The sequence below is a fragment of the Mustela lutreola genome, chromosome 1 (assembly GCF_030435805.1).
Source record: "Mustela lutreola isolate mMusLut2 chromosome 1, mMusLut2.pri, whole genome shotgun sequence".
NCBI classification, from domain to species: Eukaryota; Metazoa; Chordata; class Mammalia; order Carnivora; family Mustelidae; genus Mustela; species Mustela lutreola.
In genome coordinates, this window is record NC_081290.1 from 143,453,890 (window position 1) to 143,470,546 (window position 16,657).

A 16,657-nucleotide genomic window follows, 5' to 3' on the forward strand; every position below is an offset into this window, starting at 1 on the left:
AATTTCCTTGAGAGTTTGGAATAAGGTTTTGGTTTACAGCGCAATGAAATTCAGGTTTAGATAAGGCCATTGTTCTGGTTTCCCCCCAGAACTGGGAGACTGAGGGGTTTCAGTGTTAACAATAAGGAAAGTCCTGGGTGAACTGGGATGGTTGGTCACCCAAGGTCAGAATCTCAAATCAGGTATACTTAAAAACCATTTACTAAAACATAGACCAAAGAAGCTGTTTGGAAGTGGTGGTTTCAAGCTGGATAAGTTAAAGTAGGCAGATGTTATTTGCAAATATTTTCTACTTTTTCTTTTCACTTAATCTATGTTTACTCTCAGCAGATTTGTGCTTTTGTAAGAGTTTGAGAGAGCCACTTTCTGAAACATTCGGAAGCTGGAGGCAGACTCTATCTAGGGACATCTGGTGCTGACTCTGCATTCCTCTATTTTCTGGAAGAGTTTGTATAGGATTTCTGATATGATTTCTGTATATGATTTCTTTCTTAACTGTTTGATAGACTGAATTAGTGAAGCAATCTGTGCCACTGAGCTTTGATACATCAATGAGCTTTGATAGTTTGGGTAGTTTGTGTCTTCTAAGGAATTTGTCCATCTCATCTAAATTCTTGAATTTATTGGCATAAGTTATTATAAATATTCCCTTATTATTTGTTTACAATCTGTAGAACATTAATTTCTGACACTAGTAATTTGTGTTTCTTTCTTTTTTTCTTGACAAGTTTAGCTAGATTTTTATTGATTTTTTTTCCTGAGGAACTAACTTTTGGTTTTATTTATTTTCCCCATTGTTTTTCTCTTTTCTAGATCTATGATTTCTACTTTTATTTCCTTCCTTCTACCTACTTTGGGCTTAATATGTTCTTCTTTTTCTAGTGTTCTAAGATGGACACTTATTTAATTTTAGACGTTCCTACTTCTTTCTGTTTCTAATATAAATATTTAAACCTCTAACTTTTCCTAAGTAGTACTTTAGCTACTGCCACAAATTTTGATATATTATGTGTTCATTTTTATTCAGTTAAAAATGTTTTCTAATTCCCCTTGTGATTTCTTCTCGGACTTTTGTTGATTTGCAAGTATGTTGTTTAATTTCCAAGTATTTGGGGATTTTTCCAAACATTGTTCCGATTTTAATTTTTAATTTAATACAGTTTTCTCAGAGAATGTCCTTCTTATGATTTCCATTGACATTTAGTGAGACTTGTTTTGTGGCCCAGCTTTGGTGTATTTTGGTAAGTGATCCACATAATTTTTGAGAACTTGTTTGGAGGTTCTAGCAGAGGAGCACAGCTACTGGTATACCCATGACCAAAGAATGGTCCTCCTCTGTTGGGGAAGGTTGGTAGTTTGTCCTTTTCAATGGAGCATGAGACCCACATGCATTTGGAAAGAGTCCATTCTGCTGGTTCAGAGTCTAGTGGTTTATAAATATCAGTGAGGTCAAGTTGGTTCACAGTGTTGGTCTTCTATATCTTTGCTAATCTTCTTAGTTCTGTTCCAGCAATTACTGGGAAAGATGTGTTTATTTATATCTCTATTTATAAATTATGGATTTGTCAAATTTTCCTTTTAGTTCTATCAGTATTTTCTTCATGCATTTTGGAGCTCTTCAATGTAATTTTAATTTTAGTATTTTCTTATAGTATAATGTGTTAAGTTTTGCATTTAAGATATGTATTTAAAAACTATTTGTATTCCTTTCCTTTTGACTCTTTCTCTTTTTTGGTGCCCATTTTCCCCCTGTGTGCTGATGTTTTAGATAAGAATATCAGCCTTTTGCCTATAATATTTGTTGCAAGCTTTTTGCTTTTGACTTGTTTAGAATGGCCTTTTTTAAGCAGAAGTTTTTTATTTTTATGCATTTGAATTTTTCAGTCTTCTTAAAAAATTATTTCTGCATGATAGGTCATACTTAACAAGGACTTACCCACTCTGATATGTCAAAAGTAATCTTTATATTTAAAAAACGGGGTGCCTGGGTGGCTCAGTGGGTTAAAGCCTCTGCCTTCGGCTCAGGTCATGATCCCGGGGTCTTGGGATCGAGCCCCACATCAGGCTCTCTGCTCAGTGGGGAGCCTGCTTCTTCTTTCTCTTTGCCTGCCTCTCTGCCTACTTGTGATCTCTGTCAAATAAAAAAATAAATAAAACTTAAAAAAAAAAATCTTTGGTTTCAGTCTTTTATATTTACATGTTGGTCCATATAGCACTTGTAAGATAGAGTTCCAAAGTTATATTTTTCTCCAGTCCCCCCACCCTCAACTTGCTTGTTTATTTATTTATCCATTTATTTATTTTTATTAACATATAATGTATTATTTGCCCAAGTGATACAGGTCTCTAAATCATCAGGCTTACATATTTCACAGCGCTCACCATAGCACATACCTTCTCCAATGTCCATAACCCAGCCTCCCTGTCCCTACCCCTAAATCCCCCAGCAAACCTCAGTTTGTTTGTGAGATTAAGAGTCTCTTATGGTTTGTCTCCCTCCTGATCCCATCTTGTTTCATTTTTTCCTTTCCTACCCAACATGAGCCACCCACCCTGACTCTCAAATTCCTTATTTCAGAAGGGTCATATAATAATTGTCTTTCTCTAATTACTTATTTTACTTAGCATAATACCCTCTAGTTCCATCCATGTTGTTGCTAATGGCAAGATTTCAGGGTTTTTTGATGGCTACATAGTATTCCATTATAGATCTAGATCTATATCTATATCATCTATATCTATATCTATATCTATATCTATATCTACCACATCTTCTTTAGCCATTCATATGTTGATGGACATCTAAGTTCTTTTCATAGTTGGCTATTGTGGACATTGCTGCTCTAAACATTCAGGTGCATGTGCCCCTTTGGATCACTACATTTGTATCTTTATGGTAAATACCCAATAGTGCAATTGCTAGGTCAGAGGGTAGCTCTATTTTCTACATTTTGAGGAGCCTCCCTTCTGTTTTCCAGAGTGGCTGCACCAGCTCGTATTCCCACCAACAGTGTAGGAGGGTTTCCCTTTCTCTGCATCCTTGCAAACATCTGTCATTTCCTGACTGGTTAATTTAAGCCATCCTGACTGGTGTGAAGTGGTATCTCACTGTGGTTTTGATTTGTATTTCCCTGGCGCTGAGAGATGTGGAGCTCTTTTTCATGTGTCTGTTGGCCATTTGGATGTCTTCTTTGCAGAAATGTCTGTTCATGTCTTCTGCCCATTTCTTGATTGGATTATTTGTTCTTTGGGGTTTGATAAGTTCTTTATAGATTTTGGATACTAGCCCTTTATCTGATATGTCATTTGGAAATATTGTCTCCCATTCTGTTGGTTTTCTTTTGGTTTTGTTGACTCTGTCGTTTGCTGTGCAAAAGCTTTTGATCTTGATGAAGTCCCAATAGTCAATTTTTGCCCTTGCTTCATTTGTTTTTGGCAGTGTTTCTAGGAAAAAGTTGCTGCAGCTGAGGTTGAAGAGGTGTTCAACCTGCCTGTGTTCTCCTCAAGGATTTTGATGGATTCCTGTCTCACATTGAGGTCTTTCATCCATTTTGAGTATATTTTCGTGTGTGGTGTAAGGAAGTGGTCCAATTTCATTCTTCTGCATGTAGGAAAAAGTTGCTGCAGCCGAGGTTGAAGAGGTGTTCAACACTGCCTGTGTTCTCCTCAAGGATTTTGATGGATTCCTGTCTCACATTGAGGTCTTTCATCCATTTTGAGAATATTTTCGTGTGTGGTGTAAGGAAGTGGTCCAATTTCATTCTTCTGCATGTGGCTCTCCAATTTTCCCAACACCATTAGTGAGGATACTGGAGGATACTGTCTTTTTTCCATTGGACATTCTTTCCTGCTTTGTGGAAGATTAGTTGACTGTAAAGTTGAGAGTCTATTTCTGGGCTCTCTATTCTGTTCCATTGATCTATGTGTCTGTTTTTGTGCCAGTACCTTACTCTCTTGATGATTACAGCTTTGTAATAGAGCTTGTAGTCTGGAATTGTGATGCCACCAACTTTGGTTTTCTTTTTCAAAATTACTCTGGCTATTGGGGGTCTTTTCTGGTTCCATATAAATTTTAGGACTATTTGTTCCATTTCTATGAAAAAATTGATGGTATTTTGATAGGGATTGCATTAAATATGTAGATTGCTTTAGGTAGCATAGACATTTTCATAATATTTGTTCTTCCAATCTGTGAGCATGGAATGTTTTTCCATTTCTTTATGTCTTCCTCAATTTCTTTTATGAGTACTTTATAGTTTTCTGAGTACAGATTCTTTACCTCTTTGGTTAGGTTTATTCCTAGGTATCTTATGGTTTTGGGTGCAATTGTAAATGGGATCAACTCCCTAATTTCTCTTTTTTCTGTTTTGCTGCTGTTGTATAGAAATGCAACTGATTTCTGTGTATTGATGTTGTATCCAGACACTTTACCAAATTCCTGTATGAGTTAGCAGTTTTAGAGTGGAGTCTTTTGGGTTTTCCAAATAAAGTATCATATCACCTGCGTAGAGTGAGAGTTTTACTTCTTTGCCGATTAAGATGCCTTTTTTGTTGTTGTTGTTGTTGTTGTTGTTGTTGTTGTCTGATTGCTGAGGCTAGAACTTCTAGTACTATGTTGAATAGCAGTGGTGAACACATCCCTGCTGTGTTCCTGACCTTAGAGGGAAAAGCTGTCAGTTTTTCTCCATTGAGGATGATATTTGCTGTGGTTTTTTTCATAGATGGATTTGATAATATTGAGGTATGTATCCTCTATCCCTACACTGTAAAGAGTTATGATCAATATAGGATGCTGTACTTTGTCAAATGCTTTTTAGCATCTATTGGGAGGATCATATGTTCTCTTTCTTTCTTTTATTAATGTATCACATTGATTGATTTGTGGATGTTGAACCAACCTTGCAGCCCAGGAGTAAATCCCACTTGGTTGTTGTGAATAATCCTTTTAATGTACTGTTGGATCCTATTGGCTGGTATTTTGGTGAGAATTTTTGCATCCGTGTTCATCAAGGATATTGGTCTGTAATTCTCGTAGGGGTCTTTGTCTGGTTTGGGAATCAAGGTAATGCTGGCCTCATAAAATGTGTTTGGAAGTTTTTCTTCCATTTCTATTTTTTGGAACAGTTTCAGGAGAATAGGTATTAATTCTTCTTTATATGTTTGGTAGAATTCCTCTGGGAAGCCATCTGGCCCTGAGCTCTTGTTTATTAGGAAATTTTTGATGACTGCTTCAATCTCTTACTGGTTGTGGGTCTGTTCAGTTTTTGTTCCTTCCTGGTTCAGTTTTGGTAGTTTGTAAGTCGCTAGGAATACATCCATTTATCCCAGATTGTCAAATTCGGTAGAGTTTAGTTGCTCATAATATGTTCTTATAATTGTTTGTATTTCATTGGTGTAGGTTGTGATCTCTCCTGTTTCATTCATAATTTTATTAATTTGATGAATTAATTTCCTTTTTGATGAATCTAACCCGGGGTTTATCAGTCTTATTAATTCTTTCAAAGAGCAAGCTCCTAGTTTTGTTGATTTGTTCTACTGTTCTTGGTTTCCCTTTCATTGATTTCTGCTCTGATCTTTATTATTTCTCTTCTCCTGCTGGGTTTAGGCTTTCTTTGCTGTTCTTTCTCCATCTCCTTTAGGTGTAGGGTTAGGTTGTGTATTTGAGACCTTTCTTGTTTCTTGTATCGCTATATACTTTCCTCTCAGGACTGCCTTTGCTGTGACCCAAAGATTTTGAATAATTGTGTTTTCATTTTCATTAGTTTCCATGAATTTTTAAAATTCATCTTTAATATCTTGGTTGATCCATTCATTCTTTAGTAGGATGCTCTTTAATGTCCATATATTTGAGTTCTTTCCAAGTTTCCTCTTGTGGTTGAGCTCTGATTTCAAAGCACTGTGGTCTGAAAATATGCAGGGAGTGATCCCAATCTTTTGGTACTGGTGGAGACCTGATTTGTGACCCAGGATGTGATCTATTCTGGAGAATGTTCCATGTCCTCTAGAGAAGAGTGTCTATTCTGTTGCTTTGGGTTGGAATGCTCTGAATATATCTGTGATGTCCATCTGGTCCAGTGTGTCATTTAAAACTTTTATTTCCTTGTTGATCATTTGCTTAGATGATCTGCCCCTTTCAGTGAGGGGGGTGTTAAAGTCCCCTACTAATATTGTATTATTATTGTGTGTTTCTTTGACTTTGCTATTAATTTGCTTATATAATTGGCTGCTTCCATGTTGGGGGCATAGATATTTAAAATTACTAGATCTTCTTATTGAGTTGACCCTTTAAGTATGACCTAGTGTCCTTCCTGATCTCTTATTATAGTCTTTGGCTTATAATCTAATTTATCTGATATAAGGATTGCCACCCCAGCTTTCTTTTGATATCCATTAGCATGGTAAATTGTTTTCTACCCCATCACTTTAAACCTGGAGGTGCCTTTGGGTCTAAAATGGGTTTCTTGCAGACTGCATATTGATGGATCTTTTTTTTTAATCCATTCTGATACCCTTTGTCTTTTGATTGGGACATTTAGCCCATTTATGAATTTAATGCCATTGTATTACCTGTAAGGTGACTGTTACTGTATATTGTCTCTGTTCCTTTCTGGTCTATGTTACCCAGCTAATTCCTGCAGCGCACTTCCACGCTCCTCCTGCAGTGGAGGAAGGTGAGTCTCCCTCTATCTGTTGTTTGTTGGGTTCCTGCCTGAAGAGCAGCGGTCTACTGTGCCGTGGATCACAGTTTAAGGTAACCCGGAGCTGAGAATGCACTCCTCAGCTCCGTCTCTGTAGAGCTTCCCTGCTCTGATACCTGGAAGCTCTGCCACTCTCAGACACCTCTGGTCTTTTTGTGTGCCTGCAGGTCCTGAGACCGCACTGTTCCCATGAATGCTCCACCCCCCGCTTAGCCTCTGGAGAGACATCCGTGAGTGGAGCAGACTCCTAAAAGTTCTGATTTTGTGCTCTGTTGCTTTACTACTTGCCTGGAGCTGGACCCTTCCCCTGTGGTCTCTCTTCCTGAATGTTGTCTTGGATTCACTTCTCTGCATATCCTATCTTCCAGAATGTGGTCAATTTTCTGTTGCTAGAATTGCTGCTCGTCTTCTCTTCTCTTTCCTGTTGAGTCTGTAACTGTTCAGAATGATTTGATAACTATCTAGCTGAACTCCTGGAACCTAAAGATATTTAGGTCTCCTACTCCTCTGCCATGTTGCTCCTACTCTCAGCTTCATTGAGATATAATTGACTTGTAACGTTGTGAAAGTTTAAGGTTTAAAACATGTTGATTTGATACACTTATATATTTTAAAGTTATTATCATTGTAAGGTTAGTAACACTTTGTTACATCACATAATAACAATTTTTTTTGGTGTGGTGAGAATATTTAAGAACTACTCTCAAAAATTTTCAAGAATGTAAGAGAATATTATTAACTACAGTTACCATACTGAACAAGAGTCCTCAGAACTTATTTGTTAAATGGAAGTTTGTACATTTTAACTACCTCCACTCAATTATGTTTTCTCCCACCCACCACCTCTGGTAACTACAAGTCTGATCTCTGTTTCTATGAGTTTGGTTTCTTTAAACTCCACATATAAGTGATATTGTACATTATTTGTCTTTCTTTGTCTGACATATTTTATTTAGCATAATATCTTCAAGGTCCATCCATGGTGTCACAAATGATTGAATTTCCTCCTTTTTCATGGCTGAATAAGATGCTCACATTTTCTTTATTCATTTATCCCTCAGTGGACACTTAGATTGTTTTCATGTCTTGCTATTGTAAATAATTCTTCAATAATGAACATGGGAGTGCCAATATCTTTTCCAGATCTTGTTTCCATTTCCTTTGGATGTATACGCAGAATTGGGATTGTTAGGCCATATGGAAGTTCTGTTTTTAATTTTTTACAGACTCTCTATGCTATATTCTGTAGTAGCTGAATCAGTTTACAGTTCCACCAACAGAGTAAAAGGGTTCCCTTTTCTCCACATCCTCACCAACTCTTATTTTTTTCTTCTTTATAATAGCCATTCTAGTAGTTGGGTGGTGATATATCACTGTACTATTGATTTACATTTCCCTGATCATTAGTGCATCTTTTGATTTCCCTATTGGTAAGCTGGAAAATGGTTGGTCTTTGTAAAAATGTCCATTCAGATCTTTTGCTCATTTAAAAAATTAAATTACTTGGGTTTTTGTTTTTGTTTTGCTATTGAGTTGTAAGTTTCAAATGTATATATATTTGGAGGGTAAACACTTACCAGATATGTGGCTTACAAATATTTTCTCTCATTCTATAGGTTGCCTTTTCATTTTGTTAATTGTCAAATGTTACTGGAAAGTTTCAGGTCTTATATTTAAGTCTTTAATCCATTGAGATAATTTTTTAAATGATTTTATTTATTTATTTGACAGACAGAGATCACAAGTGGGCAGAGAGGCAGGCAGAGAGAGAGGAGGAAGCAGATTCCCTGCTGAGCAGAGAGCCTGATGTGGGGCTTGATCCCAGGACCCTGAGATCATGACCTGAGCCAAAGGCAGAGGCTTTAACCCATTGAGCCACCCAGGTGCCCCATTTTGAGTTAATTTTTATGAGGCATGTAAGATAGGACCTGATTTCATTCTACCACATGTAGTTATCCAGTTTTCCCAGCACCATTTATTGAAGAGACTATATTCCCATTGAGTATTTTTGGCACTTTGTCAAATATTAAGTTGACTGTATATGTGGAGGTATATTTCTTGGCTCTCAATTCTTTTTTATTAGTGCATGTGTGCTATTTTTATGTCAGTACCGTGCTGTTTTGATGACCATAGATAGTTTTGTAGTACAGTTTGAAGTTAGCAAGTATGTTGCCTCCAGCTTTGTTTGCCTTCTCAGGATTGCTTTGGCTATTTTGGGTCTTTTGTGGCTCCATACACATTTAAACAACAGTAATTCTTTCAATCCTTAAACACAGGAAATATTTTCATTTGTTTGTAACTTCAATTTCTTTCATCAAAATCTTACAGCTTTCAGAGTACAGATCTTTCACCTCCTTGGTTAAGTTTATTCCTAAGTATTTTATTGTTTTTATGTGATTGTGAATGGGATTGTTTTCTTTACTCCTTTTTCAGATAGTTCCTTGATTGTGTATAGAAATGCAACTGATTTCTATACCCATGTTTTTAAAATTAACATATAATGTATTATTTGTTTCAGGGGTACAGTTCTGTGATTCATCAGTCTTAACACAATTCACAGCACTCACCATATAGCACCTACTCTCCCCAGTGTCCATCACCTTATACATTGGTTTTATATTCTGCAACTTTACTGAACTTGTTGATTAGTACTAAGAGTGTTTTGGTGGAGTCTTTAGGAAATTTTAAAGAATGATTTTATTTAGGGGCACCTGGGTGGCTCAGTGGGTTAAAGCCACTGCCTTCTGCTCAGGTCATGATCCCAGGGTCCTGGGATCGAGCCCCGCATCGGACTCTCTGCTCAGCAGGGAGCCTGCTTCCTCCTCTCTCTCTGCCTGCTCCTCTGCCTACTTGTGATCTCTGTCTGTCAAATAAATAAATAAAATCTTAAAAAAAAAAAAAAGAATGATTTTATTTATTTATTTTAGAGAGAGAGAGAGAGAAAGCAGGAAGGAGGTAAAGGGGGAGGAAGAAGGACAAGCAGACTCCACACTGAGCACAGAGCACCACAGGGGACTTGATCACATGACCCTGAGATCATGACCTGAGCTGAAACCAAGAGTTGCCCACTTAACCGACTGAGCCACCTAGGTGTCCCAAATCATTAGGATTTTTGATATATAAGATCATATCATCTGCAAATAAAGTTAGTTTTACTTCTTCCTTTCTCATTCAAATGTTTTATTTCATTTTCTTGCCTGATTACTCCAACTAAGATTTCCAGTGCTATAGAAGTAATGAGAGTGGGCACCCTTGTTTTGTTCCTAATCTTAGCAGAAAAATCTTTCTACCCTTCACCATTGAGTATGAGGTTAATTGTGGACTTGTCATTTATGGCTTTTATCACGTGAAGGTATGTTTCTTCTACACCTAATTTGTCGAGTGTTTTTATCATGAAATGATGTATTTTGTTAAATGTTTTTTCTGTACCTACTTAGATAACCATATATTTATCTTTCATTTTATCAATATAGTATATCACATTTCTTGATTTACATATGTTGAACTGTCCTTGCATCCCAGAGATAAATCCCACTTTTTCACATTTGTATGATCTTTTTAATGTGTTGCTGAATTTGTTTTGTTAATATTTTATTGAGAATTTTTACACTTATATTCATAAAGGATATTAGTCTGTAGTTTTCATTTTTTGCAGTGTCCTTATCTGACTTTGGTATTAGGGTAATGCTGCCTTATAAAAATGGCTTTGGGAGTATTCCCTCTTTTCAGTTTTTTAAAAGAGTTTGAGAAATTTTGGCAATCATTCTTTTTTAAATGTTTGGTAGAATTTATCTGTCAAACCATCTGGTTCTGGGCTTTTATTTGTTGGGAGTTTTTGAATACTAATTCAATATCCTTACTTGTTACTGGGTCTCTTCAGATTTTCTCATCCTCATGATTTAGGTCATATGTTTTTAGGAATTTTTTTTTTTTTTTGTAAAGAAGTTTTTTTTTTTTTTTAAGATTTTTATTTATTTATTTGACAGACAGAGATCACAAGTAGGCAGAGAGGCAGGCAGAGAGAGGGAGAGAGGAGGAAGTAGGCTCCCCACTGAGTAGAGAGTCTGATGCGGGGCTCGATCCCAGGACTCTGGGATCATGACCTGAGCCGAAGACAGAGGCTTTCACACACTGAGCCACCCAGGCACCCTTGTTTTTAGGAATTTATCTATTTCTTCTAGGTTATCCAATTTGTTGGTGTATAATTATTTGTACGAGTCGCATAACTTCTATATATAATCTTTGTATTTTGTAGTATATATATATTATAATGGATCCTCTTTGATTTCTGATTTTATTTGAATCCTCCCCCTCATGAGTCTAGCTAAGGATTTATCAATTTTGTTTATCTTTTCAAAAAACCAGCTCTTAGTTTTGTTGATGTTTTCTATTATTTTTCTGATTTTATTTATTTTTATTTGTTATTTTATTTAATTTATTTTATGCTCTCATATTTATTATTGCCTTCCTTTTGCTACGGTGGGCTTAGTTTACTCTTCTTTTTCTAGTTCTTTGAGGTGTATAGCTTGTTTTATTGAAATTGTTCTTTTTTTCCCCTTAATGTAGGCATTTATTACTATAAACTTCCCTCTTAGAACCGCTTTTGCATCTCATTGGTTTCTTTTTTCCCCATTTTCATTTATTTCAAGATTTTTTTATTTCCCTTTTTAAAAAAATTAATTAATTAACTAATTAATTAATTAATTTGAGAAGGAGAGAGAACATGCATGCATGAGCAGGGGAGGGGCACAGACAGAGGGAGAAGCAGACTCCCTGCTGAGCAGGGAGCCTGATGTGGGGCTCAACTCCAGGACCCTAAGATTCTAAGAGCCTGAGGTTATGACCTGAGCTGAAGTCAAGCTCTGTCGTTTAATTGACTCAGTCACCCAGGCACCCTTTGATTTTCTTTTTGATTTTTTCTTTGACCCCTTGATTGTCAAAGACTGTTAATTTCCAAATTATTTGTAAATTTTCTGGTTTCCTCTTATTGATTTCTAGTTTCATGCCATTATGGTTCAAAGAGATAGTATGATTTCAGCTTCCTAAATTTGCTAAGCCTTGTTTTGAGACATATCATATGATCTATCCTAGAGAATGTTCTGTATGTAATTAAGAGGAATGTGTATTCAGTTGCTTGTAGTTCAAACATTCTGAATGTATCTGTTAGGTCCATTTGGTCTAAAGTATGATTTAAGTCCAATATTTATTTATTGTCTGTCTAGATGGCCCATCCATTTTTGCAAGTGGGTGTATTGCAGTCCCCTACTATTATTTTTCATCTCTTTCTCTCTTCAGATATCTTTGTATTTGGTTAAAATATTTAGGTGTGTTGACACCAGGTGCTTATGTATTTATGAGTGTTTTATCTTTTGATAAACTGAATCCATTACCATTATTTAATGAGCTTCTTTGTCTCATATTACCGTTTTTGGCTTAAAGTCTGTTTTTCTTGTATTTTGTCATTATTTTATTTGTCTATATTTATCTTATGGTTTTCACTTGCATGGAATATCTTTCCATCCCTTAACTTTGAGCCTATCTGTGTCCCTAAAGCTGAAGTGAGTCTCTTGTAGGCAGCATATGGTTACGTTATTTTTTATTCATCCAGCCACTCTATGTCTTTTGATTGGAGAATTCTTTTACATTTAGAGAAATTATTGATAGGTAAGATCTTACTAATACCATAGTATTGCTTTCTGGCTGTTTTATGGAGCCCTTGTTCCTTTCTTCCTTTCTTGTTGCCTTCCTTTGTGAACTGATGATTTTCCATAATGGAATGCTTTGATTCTCTTTTCTTTATATTTTGTGAATCTACCACAGATTTTGCTTTGTTGTTACCATAAGGCTTACATAAATGTCTTGTAGATATAAATGTCTGTTTTATGTTGATAACAGTTTAACTTCCACTGCATGCAAAACTATACTTTCACTCCTCCCTTTTTAATTTTGGTAATACAACTTACATATATTTTCATACTGTGTATCCATTAACAAATATAGTACCTATAGCTTTTTTTTTTTAAGGTTTTATTTATTTATTTGACAGAGAGAGAGAGAAAGAGAGGGAGCAAACGGAGGCAGAGAGGCAGGTAGAGAGAGAGAGGAGGAAGCAGGCTCCCCGCTGAGCAGAGAGCCCCATGCGGGGCTTGATCCCCAGACCCTGGGATCATGACCTTAGTTGAAAGCAGAGGCTTTAACCCACTGAGCCACCTAGGTGCCCCCTATAGCTATTTTTAATATTTTGGTCCTTTAACATTTATATCAGAGTTAAGTAGTTACATCATCACGCTACAGTAGTAAGAGTATTCTGAATCTGACTATATACTTACCTTTACCAGCGTGTTATATATTTTCATGTTACTGATGAGGGTCCTTTCATTTCAGCTTGAACTCTTTTCAGCATTTAGTTAATTTACATACAAAGTCATTATTGATAGATATGTATTTATTGCCCTTGTGTTACTTGATATTTTGGGTTTTTTTTGTGGTTTTTCTTTGATCCTTTCTTCTCTCTCTCTCTCTTTAAAGATTTTATTTATTTGACACACACAGAAAGAAAGAGATCATAAGCAGGGGGAGTGGCAGGCAGAGGAAGAGGAGAAGCAGGCTTCTTGCTAAGCAGAGAGCCCTGAAGCGGGGTTTGATCCCAGAAACCTGGGATCATGATCTGAGCCCAAGGCAGGCAACTAACTGGCTTAGCTAACCCAGGGGCCCCTCATCTCTTTCTCTCTTTCCTGGCTTAGTGGATTTTCTTTAGGGATATCCTTGAGTTCCTTCCTTACTTTTTATTTTTTTATTTATGGTTATTGTTCAGTTTACATGTAACATCTTCTACATATATCAGTTTATATTAAGCTGATTGTCACTTGGTTTTGAACTCATTCTTTACCACTCTCCCCTCTATGTTTCAGATTTTTGGTATCATATTTTTACATCCTTTTATTTTGTGCTTCTCTTGACTGATTTTTACAGATACACTTTTTTTTTTCCTTTTGTGCTCCAAGTTTTCTTGCTCTTACTTACAGTTTTTGTTTTCCACTCACAGAGTCCCCCTTAATATTTCTAGTAGGACTGGTTTAGTGGTCATGAATTCTTTTAACTTTTGTTTCAGGGAAGCTTCTTACCTCTCTTTCTATTCTGAATGATAGCTTTTCTGGTTAAAGTATTCTTGGCTGTCGATTTTTCCCTTTTAGCACCTTAAATATGTAATGTCCCTCCCTTCTAGCCTGTAAAGTTTCTGCTAAAAAATCCGCCAATAGATTTATGGGGATTCATTTGTATATAACTGTCTTCTTTTCTCTTGCAATCTTTAAAATTCTCTTTTTGTCATTATTTTTTTTTTTTTGCCATTTTAATTACTATGTCCACTTGGTGTGGACCTCTTTGGGTTGAATTTGTTGGGGGATATGTGGATATCTTAAATTTGGATCTTCATTTCCCTCCCCACACTGAGGAAGTTTTCAGCTATTATTTCTTCAGATACATTTTTTGCTCCCCTTTCTCTCTCTTCTCCTTCTGGGATCCCTATAATGTGAATATTTTACACTTAATGGAGTGATTGAGTTCTTTAAGACTGCTGTCATTATGTAGTATTTGTTTGTCTTTTACCTGTTCAGTTTGATTGATTTCCATTACTCTGTTCTCCAGGTCACCGACACATTCCTTTCTTTCCTGTAGCCTACTATTTAGTCCATCTATTGTATTTTTAATTTCATTCATTGAGTTCTCATTTCTGATTTTTTTTTTTAAGATTTTATTTTTGGGACTCCTGGATGGCTCAGTCAGTTAAGCATCAGCTTTTGGCTCAGGTCATGATTTCAGGGTCCTGTGTTTGAACCCTGTGTCTGGCTCCCTGCTTATCAGGGTGCTTGCTCCTCCCTCTGCCCCTCCCCCACACTTGTGCTCACTCTGTCTCTTTCAAATAAATAAAATATTTTTAAAAAAGAGATGTTATTTTTAAGTAATCTCTACACCCAATGTGTGGCTCAAACTCACAACTCAAGATCAAGAATTGCATGCTCCACTGACTGAGCCAGTGAGATGACATTGATATATTATTATTTTTTTTTATCTCTGCCAGGGGTCTCACTGATGTCCTCCACCCTTTTCTGAAATTCAGTGAGTCTCTTTATGATCATTACTTTAAATTCTCTACCAGGCATATCATTTATTTCTGTTTCACCTAGATCTCTTACTGTGATTTTGTCCTGTTTTTTCATTTGGAACTTATTTCTCTGTCTCTTCATTTGGTCTATCTCTCTGTGTCTGTTTCTATGTATTAGGAATGCCAGTTAGATCTTATTGAAAGTAGTGGCTTTATGAAGAAGAAGTCCTGCAGTGCCCTGCAGTGCAGAATGTCCTGTTCACCAGAACCTGGCACTTCAGAAGGATCTCCTGTATGTGTTGCTTGGATCCTGCTATTGTGTGTGAGTCCCTTTTCCTTTCAGTCCAGACATGTACAATGACTCCTTGTTGTGGGCTGTGCTTGCTGTCTGTGATGTTATTGAGACCAGGTAGGCTGACTTTGAGCAAGTGTGGCTACGGGAGGGCTCAAGGGTGAGGTAGTGATTCTAGCAAAATTTGTGCTGAGCCACTAGTCCTAGGCTGGGTTCCCCTACAGTATGTTGCCCACTGGGGGGCATGGCATGAAAAAGCAGCAGATGGGTAGGGTGCTAACAAAATTTGTGCTGAGCCCAGGAAGGAGACCAGCTGGCTCGAGTGGATGAGTCATCAGAACTTGTGGGCAGGTGCACTGCTAACAGGTTAAGTAGCAAGTGTCTGTGTCGCATGCCTGCCAACAGGTGGCTCTGTATTTATGCTGGGGGATGAGATGGAGGAGGAAAATGACACCTGCCAGCTCCTTTGTTTCCAGAAAATCTCCCCAACAGACTCGGAAACCTGTATAAACAAATCTCTCCTGCATTTGCCCCAGTTATTGTGCAAACTGTTCTTCTACATTGCCTGTCTGTAGGCTGTTGTCTTTAAGTGTGGGGGCCCAGCTATGCTTGGTCTCCCAGCTGGCCCAGGGCAGAGTCACTGACTTTTAAAGCTCCAACCTCTAAGTCCCACTGATTATACAAACTCACAGAATTCAACCTCTCTGATTTTCAAGACAAGATATTGTGGGTTTTTTCCCTGGGTGGGGTTCTTGGTGCTTTCCCTACTCTGTACCTATAGCTTCCTCCCTCCTATTAGTACCCCCTGCTTTTCTTGCTTGTTCCTAACTCTCTCTATATGTCTCAGCTTTGCTGGTCTGGGTAGAATGAAACCAAAGTGGGATCTTCATGCATGGCCTGAAAGGCTAGGAAAGATGCTTACTTATCCTTCTCTTCTTTCCTAGCGAGGGAAACTTTCCAGCTAGTTTGCTTCTAGGTGCTGAGCAATGCCAGCTTGAGTGATGGGCAGATGCAGGCACAATTAAGGTATCTTCCTTCTTTTATGTGTAGCTACTCTCGGATTTTTGGTTATGCTGTGTTGCTGAAGTTTCTTAAGTGGACCCCCACAGCTGTATTTATTCATGGATAGCTGTTCAATTGTTGATTTTTATTGGAGGCTGGAGATTGGGTCTCCTATCTGTCATTTTGGTGACATCATCTCATGCTGACCATTTTCCCCAGGTTTTTTGGTGCCATCTTTTTTCTGTCAATTTGAAATAATTCCTTTATTATATAACAGATTCTTACATGTGTTTGGACTTTTTTTTGCATTTCATTTCTGTTCAGTTGTTATGTCTGGTAATTAAATATCTCACCTTTAATTATTATTACATTATTATACGAATACATCTTAATATCTTTAGGTCTAGCCTTCCCTTTTTCTTCTTCTTTTTCAGAATTATCCTATTTTTATGTTTAATAATTCCCATCTGAGCTTTAGAATCATCTTGTCTACTTAAAAGTAAGTTTGATATTTTTAATGGGATTATTTTAAATTTACAGGTGTATCATCTTCATAGAATA